Source organism: Heterocephalus glaber, unplaced genomic scaffold (genome assembly GCF_053883595.1).
Source record: "Heterocephalus glaber isolate CG9 unplaced genomic scaffold, H.glaber_assembly_v1.0 deba00001687, whole genome shotgun sequence".
NCBI classification, from domain to species: Eukaryota; Metazoa; Chordata; class Mammalia; order Rodentia; family Bathyergidae; genus Heterocephalus; species Heterocephalus glaber.
The window spans coordinates 2,100,482-2,117,482 of NW_028258412.1; the positions used below are offsets into that span (position 1 = coordinate 2,100,482).

Consider the following 17,001-nt stretch of genomic DNA (forward strand, 5'->3'; position numbering starts at 1 on the left):
TACTTAAAAAGAGACAGGTCCCATGAAAAATAGTCCCAGTGCCTCATAAATATGAAAAATTTCAAAGTAATACCAGAATGACTGGAATTTGGGAAATGCTGAACCCATACATTAGCCCCATGGAGGTTCAGATCCCAGCTCCACCACCTTGGAATAAAATGACTGTGGGCCAGTGACACCGCCTCTCTGGACTTCAGTTTTTTCATCTGGAAAGTGGGAATAAGAGTAGCACCTACTTCTGGGAGTCACCATGAGAACTCAGCAAGGTAGACAGCACCTGGCACACCCAAGGGGTCAGTAAATGAGGGTACTGCTGCCCATCACCATCATCACTTTGTAGACAACAGGCTTGGCGGGGGGGGGGGCACCTGCCAGAGGTCCCAGGGCTGAGGACAGTGAAGCTGGAGACCTGAACTTCAGTCTGCAACTGCACAGTCTCACTTGGAGCCCCCGCCCAAGCCCTGCTGATAAATCTCTTCCTGAAAATGAACACAACCTGATGCTCAGCCAGGCAACAGGGTGTCCCCGGGCTGGCAGCACTCCTGCAGCACAACCCAGAAGCAGAGGGCAGGCAGAGGGCAGCAGGAAGCTGGCAGAGCATGTTCACTGCTGGCTGCCCATGTTACTATTTGGGCATCACTATTACCCATTCTCCTTTAGTTTTCTCCTAGATTTTCTTTGCAATTTACTGGGTAGCAGTTGCTCAACAAATATTTATGGAGCACACCTACTGTGTGCCAGGTATGGTGCTGGGGACATAATTAGAGCAGAAGGAAGCCTGTCCCCTGGAGCTCACAGTCCCACAGGGGAGACAGACTTTGCAGGGGCAAAGACATACAGAGCCATATGACTGCAAACCAGCATCTACTGGGGGACCAGGACTCAGAAGAGGAGGGCTGGGGATGACCACCCTCCACCCCATGCCACCCCTGTTCCCCTCCCACTGGCACAAACACCACCTCCTTCCTGCCTGCCAGGCTTTTAAGCCTTGCCCATTCCCTGCTCAGCAGCCAGAAAGGTTTTCCTAAAACCTAAACTAAATCCTGCCCTGAAAGGCAACTACACTTCCCGTAAACCTCACACTGCCCCGCACTGACCGACAAGGCCCTAAACGTCCTCCTGCCCTTCTCCCTCCTTGCTGCCTTTGCTCCTCCAGTTCTTCCAGCACTCAGCTTGCCACTGCCCTAGACCTCTGCACCTTCCCAAAACACTTTCCCCTGGGCTCTTCAGATGGCTCCCTCCTGACCTTCAGGTCTCAGCACAAAGGTCATTTCCAAAAAAAGCCCTTTCCTAACTTTTTTTTTTTTTTTTTGGTGCTGGGGTTTGAACCCAGGGCCTTGCACATGTCAAGAACATGCTCTGCTGCTAAGCTACATCCCCAGCCCCTTCCCTAACTATCTAAGACAGACATTCACCTTTTACATTACCTTCTTTAATTTTCACTATCACTTTTAAATATTATATAGAGCCCTCATTTTACGAATTGGCTATGTGCCTGCTTCTCCCCCAAATCCTGCTGGATTCTCAGTGCCTAGAACAGTGCCTGGCACAGAGGAAGTGTTTAGGTGTTGTTGGATAGGTGGGTGGGTGGGTGCGTGGGTAGATGCATGGATGGGTGGGAGGGTGGGTGCGTAGGTGGATGCATGGATGGGTGGGTGAGTGGATGCATGCATGCATGATGGATGGGTGGGTGGGTAGGTGGATAGAAGGAAGGGTAGGGCAGGTGGTTAGAGAGAAAAGGGAATGGATGCATACATAAAATGCACAGGTACATATATAGTATGGATGGGTGGATGGATGGATGGAAAGATGAATGAGATGGTTGGAAGGAGCCACAGAGGAATGAACAGAAAAGTAGATGGATAGTAGGTAAAAGAATCAGTGAGTGGGCAGATCTTTCAGAAGGTCTGACTTATATTCATGGTCACAGGGCCCTGAATCAACCCTTTTATGAGTATTGTTTTCTGACTGGGTAAGATGAGATAAAGCTTACAAAGCATTTAGCAAGTGCTCAATAAACATTCGCTGCATTTATTATTTTAATAATTAACCACTATAGTATCTCTTGGATCATTTTTCTTTTCTTTGTGTTCCACAATGATCCTCCTCAATAATTATTTTTATATTAAGAACCACTCAGACAGTTTTATTTAAACTTTTATTAAAGTTTTATTTCAAGTTTTACGTCACACTCTACCAGGATGTTGGACTTCAAAACCCCACTGAGATAAAGGAAAATCCAGGGACCAACTGGGACCTTGGCTTGTTCTTTCTAGGCACCTGCCCTATGCCCAGCTTCACACCACCCATACTCCAGAACCTGCAATTCCTTTGGAAGCATGGAAAAAAACACCCAGACACTGCGGCAAGTGAAGGCTCCCACCCATTCTAGGAAACCCAGACCACAGCCCCTGCCAGCAGCACACAAGAACCCAGGTTCCCTCCTAGCTCTCCACTCACAAACTGAACTCCTCCCTCCATCACTCACCCCCCAAAACACAGCTATATGATGCCAATTCGGTACCACATCCTACAACAGAGCCACATGGATCACCCCCAAATATGAGAGATATTGAGGATGTTGTGGACATAACATTCACTCTGGAGGATCCCAGGTATACCCCAAGATTTGGTAGCTACTCTTAAAGCAAGAAGAACAGGGCTTGGGGGACCACTGCAGGAGGGGGGTAACCTTGCATGGCACTGGGGTGCCACAGAAGGGAAAGAAGCAAGATCAGGCCCAGAAGAAGACTCACAATCCATTTTGAATGGATGCTCCAAACTATAGGTGTTGGGTTGGGGAGAGAGCTGCTATTTGCATACACAGCTCTGGACCACACCAGCAAAAATAATAGTAATCATAAAGCCTGCCTACTATGGTCACTTTCCATGTGTGATTATTTACCATGCATCAAAGAGGGGTGCCATTGTTCAAACTAATCCCAAGCAGTGTGGAATTAGACCATTTAACAGTGATATTAATAACTGGGACTATGATTTACTATGAGGATTCAGTGAGATGATGCATAGAAAGCACTGAGCACAGGGTCAGCCTCAGCACTGTTACTGTCATAAATGTGGCAGAGGAGAGGAGAGGAGAAGGCAGCACTGACTGTATGCCTGTGTGTGGTATGGCACAGAAGCCCTATTAGCTAAGATCTACCTTAGCCCCATCTCACACCAAAGGCAACTGAGGATGGACAAGGCTGTGCAATTAATTGTCCAACATCACAGAACAAGTAAAAGGGAGCAGCATCTTTTCCCTTCAGATTTCCCTAACACCTCTGAGAATCATGCTCCATTACCCATCTTGCCTATGGCTCCCCAAACCCTTTCCTGTCTCTAAACTTCCAAGTTCCCATGGGTGTCTAGGTGACTTCCTAGTTTTCAGAGCTTCTTGGAGGTGGCCAGCTAACCCTGTCCCTCTCCCCTGTGCCACCAAGCCTGCCCTCCGGAAACCACAGCTGCAGCCAGAAGAGGAGGCAGAAGGGTTCTCAATGAGCTCATCTTACTCGGCCCACCTCCACCCCTTTGGGACCATACTTCAGCTTGAGCTTGGCCACCACCCAGGCCTCAGCAGGGACAGGAAGCCTTCCTGGATGATAGCGATCAAGACGGTTGGTGAAGGAATCCCATGTGCTTGGTTGGTGTGGGCCACACCGGCTGGGTCAGGCTTGGTCTGACCAGCTCCCACCCAGAAGCTAAAGAAAGTACCACTGGGCACACCCGGAAGAGGTGGTCTGGAGGTCCCCCAACCCCTGCCTAAAGTCTGATCAGATCATTGTGAATTACAGCATCCTGAAGGGGATCATCTCAAAACAAGAAATAGCATACGTGTGCATTGGAAGACAGACTGCAGGAAATGGGCCTGTGCTGTGCATGCTCTAAACACTGCGAGGTAACTGAATCCTGGAGGCTACCTCACTCCACAGAGAAGAAACTGAGGCTCAGAGAGGGGAAGTAACCTACCCAAGGCCACACCACTAATAGGTTACAGGGGCAGAACTGCAATGCAAGCCACCTGACAGTCAAGCCCATATTCTATCCCCCAAGATCAGAGCTGCCATCTCCAGTGGACACATCCAGATGTGCAGTGCCGTGGAACAGCATCCATGGCCCAGCATGTTGACACTGGTGAGCTTTAGAATGTGAGCCCACCAGAGGCTTTCCTCCTTTTCGTTCATCTGTGTCCAACAGTTAAAAGTTATTGCAGTATAATGGAGATTAAAAGGGCATAAAAATGACAGCCTTGGGGATGAAATTAGGGTCACGAGTGCCACCTGGAGGGAGAAGGAAGGCCAGGACCACCAAAGGATCAGATAATGGAACCTACACAAGGGAGTTGTGGGGACCATAGTATTCCAGGGAGTCCCATGCACAGTGACAGCTTTACCTGACATCACCACTCACCCTAACAGCACAGCACAGACATCTACTCCTTGTGCACCGCAATGTGCCCCCCGTGGCCTCCTGAGAGCTCCAAGACAGGTTGAATGGCAGACACAAGCATTCCATTCTACAGGTGTGGATGCTGAGAAAACTGAGCCGGGACCTGCCCCTCAAACTGTGTGGCTCCAAATCTGGGAAGTGTCTTTCACGGCAAGCTGCTGCTACAGTCCACAAAGGAGCCACTGTCCCAGGGGTGACTCAGGCCTGGGACAGGGATGAGGTGGCATCCAGAGAGCCGGTGGATGCTGGCTGACCCCAACCACAGGCAGTGAAGATGGCTCACAGGGCTGTGCTGGGGCAGGCAGCATTCTGGACATTCCAAACATTCTCCTCGGCTTCTGCACCTCCCTCCACCCCAACCCTCCTTTCTGATGAATTAAAGGAAGAAAGAGAGGCTGTGATTAAGACACAGGATGAAAGAAGGACTTATCAGCATGGCTGCCACTGTCAGTGAGAACTGACAGTCACCAGACAGGGGGTCTCTGGTGGCCAAAGCATCTGCAGAATCCAAGCCCCACACGCATCAGGGGAAGCAGCTTTGCTCTAAGGCCCAGGAAAGGCAGGACCCGGGGCATCCCCATCAGCCCTCATGAAGCTGCTCTCGGTCCCTCACCTCTCTCCTCCATGACAGCAGGGGCCCAGCCCAGGCCCCAGGACACCACAGGTGCTTAGCAAAGGTGAAAATGACCAGCCATCCTGAGAGGAAGGGCACACTGCACTGGAACTTCACTTCACTACAGGCCAATCCAGACTCAGCCAGGCTGGCAGCACTGAGAAGGGTTCAGTGCCTCCCTGAGCTCAGTTTCCTGGACTGTAAGGGAGTTTATAATACCAACTGCCTGAGTCATTCCGAGGATGTGACAAGAAGACTCATAACCAACACCTCCCTAGCAAGGGACTTGGCACCCAGAACACCATTGGCAAACTCTGGTTTTTTCTAGGCCTTGCCTTTTAAAGGGCTTATTTTGATTCTTCCAGCAGCTTAGCAAGAGCAAGAGGCTCTGGGATCTACTTATCTAGTTCCCTTTATCCTGCAAAAAAAAATGCCGCGAGAGAGAAAAAACTTACCCAAGGATACACAGCAGAGAAGCCAATACTAGTACTTAGGAGGCCTGACTCCTGGCCCAGAACTTTCTAACACATCTATATCCTTTGCCATGGCCTAGGACCACTTTGCAATCCCTAACAGGCAGGTAATCAGTTCTAGAAACAAAGAGAAGAGCTGGGCTTGGTGGTACATGCTTGCAATTCCAGCATTTAGTAGGCTGAGGCAGGAGAATCAATGCAAGTTCAAGGCCAGCCTGGGCTACATAGTGAGTTCAAGGCCAGCCTATACTATACAGTAAGACCCTGTCTCAAACTACAATAGGGCCGGGGATTTAGCTCGGTGGTGCCTGCCTCACAAGCTCACAAGCGCAAAGTCCTGAGTTCAGTCCCAGGTACCAAAATAAATAAATGAACAAAAACAAAGAGAAGAGTGTTCCAGTGCTGGGACCTAAAGTGAAAGGGAGAAACAGACTTGGGCAGCTTCCCGGGCCAAAGGGCCTGAGTAGTTGTGCAGCGCACCGCATTGCTCCCAGCCCTGCCCAGTGCCCGGGGCAGGTTGAGTAGGCAGCACCTGCCAAGGCCAGGCTTCCTTTCCAGACAGGCCGGATGATGACTTTGGTGGACCCAGCACCCTGACAGGGCCCCTTATGCTGGACAGGCCACTCACACCTGTGCTTCCTTCCTGGACAGCCACCTGCCACAGGGAAATAGGAAGGTCCGCAGAAAGGGCTTTTGTCACCGACATGGCAAAAAGAAACAAAAAGAGAAGAAATATCAATAAGGAGGAGCCTTTAGGAGGAAGGGGAGCCACAGCTCTGCCCTGAGGCCTTTGAAAAGACAGCTCTCTCTGGTCCTCCCCAGCTGCCACTCGCCTGTTTCCTCATCTGTGAAATGGGAAAAGGCTGTCAGTAGGCTTCACAGGCTGTCATGAGGATTCAATTAAATAAGACAACAGATCTACATGACAGTAACTGGAACATGAGAGGTTGTTAATCAGTGCTGATTATTATTTATCCCTGCTGCTGTTATTATTTCTACTACTATAGCAAACAAGGAAGATTTCCAGTATGCTTTAGGTTCTGGGATAACTTTATTTACATATTTATCTTTGGGGGGATGAGGTGGAAGCCAGGGTTCCACACACACTCGGCAAGCATTCTACCACTGAGCTTCACTCTCAGCCCTTTATCTTACTTTGAGACAGTCGCGCTAAGTCACCCAGGCTGGCCTCAAACTTGCCATCCTCCTGCCTCAGTCTTCCAAGTAGCTGGGATTACAGCCACCCTCCACCTGCCCTGGCTACCGTGGGATAATTTACATGCATTTTTTTTAGACCCTAAACTGAGCTTTTGGGGGAACTGAGCCATTTTCAAAGGGCCTACTACGTGCAAATTCTATGCATCATTACTCTACCTAATCCTAACAAGGACCCCATGAAGAAAATTTTAGCTTTTTCTTTGTCCAGATGAACTAAGGCTCAGGGAGGGAAGATCACTTGCCCAACGCCACACACACTGACACATGGCAAAGGAACATAATGCTAGGACCTTCAGGTCTGGACTGCTGGGCTTGACTCCTGGGAAGGGAGCAGAAAGAAGGACCAAGGCCTGGAGTCAGGCTGCATGGACCCACAGTCCCCATTCCTGGTGGCCCTGGATAAGTGACACCTTCCCTGAGCCTGTTTTCTCACCTGTAAAATGGGGAGGTAAGGATCAAAGGAAACAATGATGAGGACAGTGATGAGCACAGAGCTTTTATCGTTTTACTTTACTACATCTAATATCGTGTTCTCAAAATCTGAGTCTCTGTGTGAGAGCAGAGGAGCCTCACCATCTCCTCAAAACTTCTGAAGGCAGAAAGGCACACACAGGTCAAAGGCCATCCTCTCTCACCTCCAAGGACTTGCAGGCCCTCCGGAGATTCACTCCACAGATGAGGAAATGATCAGAGTGAGCTCGAAGGTCACACAGGAAGCCCAGGTCTGAGCCACCCAGATTTTACTTCCCCACTTAGCTTCCCTGGAAATCTTCCCTGGCCCCCAGCAGATTCCCATTTGCCCCATAGCCAGCATAGTGTTCTGCCTGTGACTGATAAAAGAGCATCATCACCACCAAAGGAGGGAGGGAGTGGCTGCCAACCCCACTCCTAGCTCAGGGGGCCTCTGGCAATCCCTGGGCTCCTGGGATCTTGGCTCCCACATATCTAACTGCCTCTGCCTCCTGATGAAGCAGACCAAGAATTCCTTACCCTCAGAGCTGGAGTCAGGACACAGGACCAAGAACAGGCAGCTCCGCCAGAAGCTAAGCAGAAGAAAGGCTCAGAAGCCTTTGGCTGGGAAGCTGGGCCCTTTTCACTCCTGTCCCAGAGGACTTAGTGGCTCCAGGAAGGGAAGCAACCTCTCTGGACTCCAGAGAACAATTATAACAGTGAAATTATAACAATCACATGCTAATGCTTCTATAAATCCCTTAGTAGGGAATGGGGTTAACACTTAATGCTCATCAACCTCCCGAGGCAGGCACTATTATGTCCCTCATTTTACAGGCCCAGAGAAGTTCGCTGCCCAGGCCAGAGCCACACATCTGGTAAGTGGTGGAGCTGGACTTTGCATCAAGGAGTCTGACTCCAGCTTCCCTGCAGGATCCCCCAGCTCCAGGGCTTCCTCACGCCATCATTCGCAGTCATCTGCTTCATGCCAACCATGTCACAGTCCTTCCTGCTACTGGGTAGAAGCACCCTGTGCGCATTTTACAAACTGACAAACTGAGGCAGAGACATGTTGAGGCTGGTCAAAGGTTGCATGGCCCATAAGAGGTAGAGCTGGGGTTTGAACCCAGACCACTGGCTACAGACAGGTTCATGGCATGGGTAACGGTCCGGAACCAAAGTCACCACCAAGACAAGCAGCCTCCCCTGCCCTCCTCCCCATAGGTGCATAGCACCCCTTTTCTAGTATCATGGCCCAGCTGCACGGCAGCCCGGCCAGAAAGCGCACAGCAGTCCTGTTTGGCAGATGAGGAACAGGCTGCGATAGGTGAACTGCCCATTCTAGTTTATCAGTTCAAACCAGGTCTTCTTCCCAAGAGCTCCTGCTCTGAGTCCACTCTTTGCACATGAAACACGAGTCTCACCCCTCTCCAGGCAGACACACTATTCCTGCAAGGAAGCATCCCACCCCAGTAGAAACATGATTGGGGACAGCTGCATTACTATTGCTCTGCAAATACACCTCAGCCTCCACACCAAGAGTTCACTTTGGCTCACTGATATGGGGTGTGGCCATGTGATTTGCTGTGGCCCCCCAGAATGAGGCCAGGAGCAACCTCTTCTCAGTTCCTAGTGACTTCTTAAAGTGCTCCTGCTGAGCTGCGCTGGCCACCCACAAAGACTATGCCTTGGGTGGCTGCCACCCCTGAACTTGGGCATCTGGGTGAAAACAACCCAAAGCCTGGAGCCCAGCCTGCCACCCAAGGCCTGCAAAGATCAGCCAAGCCACCTGCCAACCTGTGAGCATGAAACACATGTCTGTTGTCAAAGGTCACCGCTTTCTGGGGGTGTTTGTTACACAGCATGATCCCAGAAAACACATCTGATACAAGGGCCACACATTTCCCGAAGGACTCATGTGTACATGAGCACATGTCTTCCAAGACCACAGTCTCTTACAGATTGGACTAAAACCTAAATGCCACAAAACACTGTGCAACCTATTGGAAATATTGCATTCCCTACTGTCGGACCAGAGACTAGATCCAGTGGCCACTGATGAGACAGAGCCACCACACACAGTTCTCTCCACAGCCTTAGGGGGAGTATAAGAAGGATACATACTCTCCGGGGACCCTGGACAGGCTGGATCAACACTCTCAACCCTCTAGCCCAATAATTCCACTCTCTGAAATCTGCTTCTGATTTAGTCCACATGTGCCAAGACAAAGGAACAAGGGTGTTTATTGCAGCACTGTATGGGCAGCAACACCCCAAAACCAGAAAGAACTCCATGTCCACCAACAGGGGACCAGAGGAGTTACCAAGAGCACCTTCAGGCATTGGAGTATTATTCAGCTTTAAAAAAGAACAAAGCAAGCCAACACATTCTGAAACAGGAAAGTATCAAACCTGCTTTTTACTTATGTGTGGAATTCTTTATATTATATTGTTGCAGTTGTTGTTAAAAAATATGTCTACATACACTGAGTCATGTGCTTATGCCCCAACTACTCACTGAGCACTCACTTTGAGTGGAGCTGGACCAGTTAGGATCAGGGGAACAGGAGAGAAGACAACTGGGTTTCTGCCTTCTTGGAGCAGAAAGTCAAAGAGGAAAATAGGGAGTAAAATAGGCAATGATAATAGCCTGACAAAGGCCACCATTAGTCATAATAATAACAACCAACACATGCTCAGCACAGACCCCCTGCCAAGCCCTTCTCATTTACTCCCCACAGCAGCAACCTTCAGAGATTGGTCTCATTATTATTCCTTTCACGAAGGAGCAAACAAGCTCAGAATGGTTAGGTCACTTGCCCAAAGGCACACAGCTGATAAGCAGCAGGGCCAGGATTCAACTCCATCCCTCTGGCTCCAGAGTGGACAAGAAAATAACTGCGATAATGAGCAGAGTGTGATAGGGATTGGGAAAGAAAGAGAGAGAATGTATGGACAGGATCTGGAGAAACTGCTCAGTCTCTGAAACGCAGAATCAGAACCTGTAGTAGCAGAACCACTTTCCACTTCATGGACTTCCATCCTGCCACCTTGAAGCGTTTGGTGTGTTACACGTTACTTTCATGCTTCCACTGCATTTTAATGTGTGTTTAGCATTTCAGTGATGTCAACAGCCAATGATCAGGCTTTGGAAACATATTTCCTATTCTATTGGAAACAAGGCTGTAAAATATCTCAAAGGTCTCTGAACTGAGCAATTAACAGATGTGACAGCAATAACTCCTGCTCAAAGTCAAGTCCATGATTACTGCAGACTTATCTCTTCCTTCCACACCAGAGGCTACCTGAGGACAGGGGGCCTTCTGACTCTTTCACAAGCCTGGGGCTTTCCCCACATGATGCTCAGTAAGGTATTCATCACATTGAAGGGGAAAAATATGCAAATGTGTGTCCATCCCTCAATTCAACATGGCAGGAGGTGAATGATAGGAGTGAACACTCTACGTGTTAGGGGCCACAGAGCTGGGAAGTGAGTGGCTTTGAAGCAGGTGGGTCTGGGTTCAAATCCCACCTCTGCAAACCTCTCAGCTGCATAACCTTTCAAAGCTCCAGTTTCATTAATTCCAACTGGAGAGTCCCCAAAGCAGGCACTTCCTGCGCTTGGTGTGAATAGACAAGGAATGAAGGAAAGTAGCCCAGATTCCAGCACAAAATGATTGCTCTGGGGTGCTACAAGCCTTGCCTATATTCAATCCCATCCTTCCATGTGACAGGAAGAAACTGAGGTTCTAAGAGGCAACTGGCTTGTCTGGATTCACACTCCTGGGGTAGCGTGTTAGCTCCTAGATAGGTATTCCCTGTCCTCCTCTGTGTCCCCAGTCTGTCAAAGCCTTCATGTTTGTATACTCAGGGAACTTCTCAGCAGGAAGTGCAAAGAATTTATGTTGTTAATGGTCCTTTAGTCATTCAACACACCCTATGTTCTGGCCATAGTGCACAATTCCCCAGGGAGCTGTGCTTTCTCCTGGGTACTTGCTCCTTCTTTAATGCCCCTGCCCCCACCTCCGACTCAGCTCAAATGTCACCTTTGGTCCCTCCTCACACACATCCCAGGTTGGGCAAAGCTCCGCCTGCCTGGATTGCATCCAGATGACAAGCTATACTGACAATGATCACACTCTCCACTTCCTGAGCACAGATCCTGTGCCTGAACTGCCGGTTCACCTAACCCACACACAAGCCCATTTTACAGATGAGGAAGCTAAGTCTCCACACAAGTACATGGCCAAGGCCACCATCAGGAAGGCTGGCCCTTAGTTGGCCCTGGTTGCCTCCTCCTGGAAGCCCCCTCAGTTTACCCCTGCTGTCCCCGACTCAACTTTACCACCCTGTTACTTCTCTCTTCCTGGACCTCACTAACTCCAAATATCTGCAAAGTGCAAGTTAGGAGCAAGTTCAAACCTGCTGTGCCATGGATGGGGGCAAATACCTTGGCACACACTGAGTCCTGCATCTGTGAGAGGGACCAGTGAACCTCGCACTTTCCCACAGCAATGTTTCTTAGCCAACCCTGGGCTGGCAGACAGCGGTGCTCAGGGGGTTGCTGAACCAAATCAAGTAGTGATACAATATCAAGACCACCACTTTCATGGCTGTCCTTCCCCAGAGAGGAAGGAAGGGGTCTTCCACTCGAGGGAGTCCTCTGACTCCAACACTGACCAGTGTCCAAGTTCTAGGGGCACCATTCAGCACCACTGCCCTGCCTGGGTCCAGGTCTGTCCACCTGGATTTTCCCAGCCTCCTCCTGGCCAGCCCCTCCCTGCCAGCCTCCCCACATCAGCCAGGGCAGCTTCCACAACTGCCCTGGAAGAAATTCCAAACCACTAAGTCTGGTTGGACTGGCCCTGGCCAGCACCCTATACTCCAGGCCCACCTCTAAGTCTCTGTTCCAACCTTGGGGCCCATGACAACAACCTCTTCCCATGGCAAGTGGTCCAATAAATTCAACTCTTTGATCTCCACTCCCATCTCCACATACCCTAAGGCATCAGCCCCTCCTCCCTCAACACCATCCTGCCCTCATAGACAAATAACCATTTTCACAAAGGCTTCACCCCTAAAGGATGGGTGCAGCCTCATCTTTGACTCAGTTTCTTGAATTATTTGTCCATGAATGAATGAATGAATAAATACACATACAAAATATTGCCCCAGGCCCCTGAGTTGGTCACAGAAATCTGCTGGTGATGCTAAGATAGGGCAGATGCTCAGGGGAAGACAGCTAGTTCTGTGGGTCTCTGCCAAGGTCAGCTTGAATAAGACCAGCCCTCGGGTCCTCCAAGGGGGGTATGAGGCCCAGCTGAGATCTGGGGTGAAGGCTACACGAGCGGGCACTAGATAGCAGGGCAAGCTGATTTCCAAAGCCAAAATAGCAATTGCAGGAGGAGGATCCTAAACTGCCCTGGGGCCACACTATGCCTACAATGTCTTCCACGTATTAGATGCTCAGCACACACGGGTGAGCCAGCCAGTTTGAGTGCCAGGTTGAAACCTGCACCCAGACACTGGGAGCTGAAACTGTGCGCTTCTCCTGGGTAATTGCACCCTTGTCAAGCACACAAATCCTTTAAAAAGGATTCCTCACCACCACTACCACACCGTCAAGTCCTGGGCTTCTGACTGCACAATTCCCTCAGCAACTGTCTCTTGTGTTCAGGGGAAGGTGTGAGGTGCCAGTGTCTGGAGGAGGACACATGTATGTCCAGAAGCCTTGATGGATCAGCAAAGAGAAAAGCTGGAGGAGGAAGAAGCCTTGTCCAAATGTCCTAGTTACTGATGAGCCAAACCCCAGTGCTTCTCTCTATGCTAGGGGGGAATGGAAGGGGCAACTGACCCATTTGGAAGAAAGACCAAGTAATACAAGTCTGTAATCCTGCAGTCAGGAAGACAGCAAGCTGGGTGTCTGGAGCTTTGCTTTAGATGCCTTAGAGAAAGCTGGGGGATGGGACAAGGGAAATGACTGGCTGGGAAAAAAAAAGAAAATGCATAGCACTGATATTTATAAAGCCCCTGCCTGTTTCACACTTACGGTGCCCATTCACCCTGCCAGGGCTCCAGAAGCGGGAGGAGTGTGACATCTCCCCCACCCCATTTTGTCCAGAGGGTGAACTAGAGCTCAGGTTAAGTATTTTGCCCAAGGTCACAAAGAAGCAGCTTTTTCGTTGTGCAACAGGTATAGCCCTTCCCGTTCCAAAAGGTAATGGCTGCTCTTGGCCAGCGAAAGTTCAAGGCCAGTCCGCAGGAAGCCCCAGGCACCTAGGTGGTGCGCGGAGGTCACAAGCGCCCCGCTCCGGGACAGGGACAGGGTTAACAGGGCGAAGGTGTTTGGGGAAGGTGTAGAAAGGTCAGGCTCCGATGGAGGTCAACGTGTCTTTCTCTTCCACGAGCCCCACCCGCAGCTCTGGCGGCGCTGCCACCCGGGCGGGAACCACACTGGCCTGGGGGACTGATCCTTAATCCCATCTGGGTGTCTCCGCTGATGCACGGAGAGAAGCCCAGGCCCGGTGGGGAGGGCGCCCCCGGAGCCCGGCGCGCTGCCCTTCTCGCGCACCCTGCGGTCCCCAAGAGGCCCCCTCGCCCCGGGCTCCTCTCGTCCCCACTGTCCTCAACCAGGGCCTCCAACCTGCACGGACGTCCTAATCCTAGCAACTCCAGGCTGGGTACTCCGGAACTCCAGCGATCCCTAAGCCGCTGGCCACCAGATCGCCTCTCGGAATCCACTCCCAAGGCTCGGACCGGCGTAGAGAGGGATCCACTCTCTCTCTCTCGGTTCTGATTCACCCTCCGCCGTCACTCCCGGGCTGAGGAATCCAGAGGACCTCAGGCCGCCGGCACCCGATCCCCTCCTGGGATCAACTCCCAAGTCGCCAGCCGGGCGGCGAGGGATCCATTGGTCGCCCTGTGCGGAATCTTTCCCGCAGGATCCACTCTCAAGTCTCAGGAGACGGGTCTTTCCGCTCCCAAACCAGGAACCCCGTCCCCGCGGATCCAGAGCCCAGGGGATCCACTGCTTCCCCGCCTCTTCCTCGGCCAACTTTGCCAACTTTTCTACCCGGGCCTCGGACAGACAGGAACTTGGCAGCCCTTGCCCGCAGCCACTTCCCAGCCCGCTAGCAGGTCGAGACCCGGGGCGACCGGCTGGCCCCCACCCCCGGGCGCCGCGCAACCTACCCTGGCACCGCAGCCGGCCCGCGCCGCTCCACCACCTGCCCGCAGCAGCCGCACCTGCCCCACCGCGGCCCGCGCAGCCTAGCCTGCTGGAGGCGGGGCCTCGGGTGGGAAGCGCCCCGTCGCCATAGGAACCGCGGTGGGCGGCGCGTGCGCGGAAGCCCCGGGGCGGAGCGCGGCCGCGGGACCTTGTCCGCCTGCCCGCTGGCGCTTGGCCGGGGGACCACCGTTGGGTTAGAGGTCACGAGTTCGCCCCGGGCATCCGGTCCGCCCTCGACCCGGCCCTGCGCGTCCGGCCGGGGACGTAGCTCACAGCCCCTCCCGCGTCCCCGGGCCCATCCCCAAGACCCTGGCCTGGGTGCCCCGCAATGGGCACCGACTCGCTGCCGGGTCCGCGGCCCCGCAGGGCCTCGAGTAGCCCGGAAATCCAGCAGACGCTCGCCGAGGGCCGGTCCAGGGAATCGTTAGGAGCGCCAGAGCCGGCCAAGTCTCCTGCGCCCCTCGCGGCGAGCTGGGCGGCTGCACTCGGCTCTTCTCTGCGTGCGCTTGCTGTGCAGGAAGCCAGTTGCCTTTGTGTTGGTGTGGGAGCGCGGGGGCCGAGTCTGGAGACTGGACAACTTGAGAGAATCATAGGAAGTCACCTTTGGAAGAGGAAATTCCTGTTCAGCTGTTCTTATTCATAAATATATATATATATGTGTATATATATATATATATATATATATTTTTTTTTTTTTTTTTTTGAGGCAGGTTCTGCCTATGTAGTTCAGGCTGGCCTCCTGCGGCAGTCCTCCTGCCTCATCCTTCGGAGAGCTTGGATTACAGGCGTGCACCACCACACCAGGCCATATTTTTTATTTTTAAACAGGGCCTTTCCATGTTATCCAGGCTGGCCTCGAACTCCTAGGCTAAGAAACCCTGGTGTACCGGGGTCCACATGGTGATCCTTAGTTCAAAGAGTTTTCTGTAGGAAGGATCATGTGGGGTTACCCTTCTTACACCCACCAACCATGTAAGAAGGAGGCAGGAGAGTGTCCTGACAATCCTCTGGAAGCAATGCCATATGGTGTTCCTGTCTCTGTCTTCAACTTTATTGCAGTCTAACTTACAGTAAAGGCACAAGTAATGTCAGTCCTTCAGTTCTTCATTCTCTGTAATTTTCCTTAGCACACGTCATAAATATAATTCAGTTTTCTTACGCAATTATTTCCGCAATATCTGTAAACTCCGCAAGGGTCTACATCCTCCCAGCTGCTTCACTGCTGTGTGCCTAACAGGCAGCATTCAGTAGGTGCTTAGCAGAGAATATGCTGGGAGGTTGTGGTGGTGGTGGGTGCCTGTACTCCCAGCTACTCAGGAGGCTGAAGCAGAAGGATCACACATTTGAGTCCTTCCTGGGCAACTTAAAGAAAAAATAAAATTAAAGGGTGGGATAGGGCTGAGGATATACTTCAGTACTAAAGACCCTGGGTTCAATCCCCAGTACTGCAAAAAAAGTTAAAATTTCTCCAAATCCACCTTTAAGCAGTATATTACATGCGGAGAAGCAGATGATTATCTGCTCGTCTTTGTAGAGAGCCTCCAGGAGAGGCCATGCTCACCCTTGGCCCCCAAAGGCCTCTGCAGGGCTGGGCACACCATAGTGCTCTCTAGGCTAAATACGTGGAGGCCAATCCTTGATAGCCCCCTCACCTCCCGCTCCCAGGAACCTCCGTCTCTCCTGGGAGAGTCCCGGTGAGCCAGAATGCAAGGGGGGAGGGGGAGTGTTTAGCCGAATACTCCGTGTTTCTCAGCTCCTCAGCCAGTTCAGTCTTGCCGCTTATCACCTCACCTCCATCATATCAGGACACCTCCCATCAGAGACTCTTAATCCAGTTGTGACCCCAGCGGTGACCCCATTCTGCTCGGTGGCAGCTGTTCAACGACTGTCAGCTTTTAGGGGGGAGGGGCGCAAACCCAGAAATGCCAAACTACAACTCCCAGAGTTCTCCGGCCCCAAAGGGGCGGGAATTCCTGGTTCAGCCTCGCCTTGTCTGGCTCCCCTTCGTTCTTGCATCTCGTGCCGAGATGAGAAGCCGCCAGGCAGCACACACTAGAATACTGTACCTGAGCCGAAGAGGTGTCAGGTTCGGCATTGGTTCCAGAATCTGCACGCCTACCACTACTCCCAGCCCTGGCTTTCTGTTCTTGAGGTTACAGGACAGCGCCACCCAGGGACTTTCCAAGAACCATCCCTGCCATCTTCTGCCTCCTCCTCCCAGAAGCCTGTCCAGATCAGTCAGCATGTGTCCTGCCTGTCTGGCAGCTCTGAGTAGCAGCATTTCAGCAGTGATCCAGACCACATCTGCACTGTCCACCACTGGCCCAGATGGCCACTGAGCACTCAAGATGTGGCCAGAAAGCTGAGGGACTGAATTTTACATTGTGTTTAGTTTAAATTAATTTAAATGTAAATAATCGCATGTGGCCATGGCTACTGGACTGGACATTGTAGCACTGGATCCCAAGACTCTTGGCATTTCTGTGGATGGATTTTTATCCACTATGTCTTCTCGTAATTTACCTGCTTCTTGCAGTGTGTTCTTTGAAATGTTTTTCCTCAACACCAGA

General features: G+C 51.6%; 1 protein-coding gene across 5 annotated transcripts in view; it reads right to left on the reverse strand.

Annotated features, from left to right (window-relative positions):
• Positions 1-14,501, reverse strand: part of Kiaa1671 (KIAA1671 ortholog) — a 190,983-nt gene extending 176,482 nt beyond the window's left edge. For 3 of the 5 annotated variants that reach the window (XM_021257138.2, XM_021257137.2, XM_004843332.4), the window contains exon 1: positions 14,395-14,472. The gene's annotated coding sequence lies outside the window, so the exon portion shown is untranslated. Of the gene's footprint in view, positions 1-14,394 lie in introns of all 5 variants that reach the window. The other 2 variants (XM_087198025.1, XM_004843333.3) reach the window with 2 other exon arrangements.
• Positions 14,502-17,001: the final 2,500 nt, after the last annotated feature.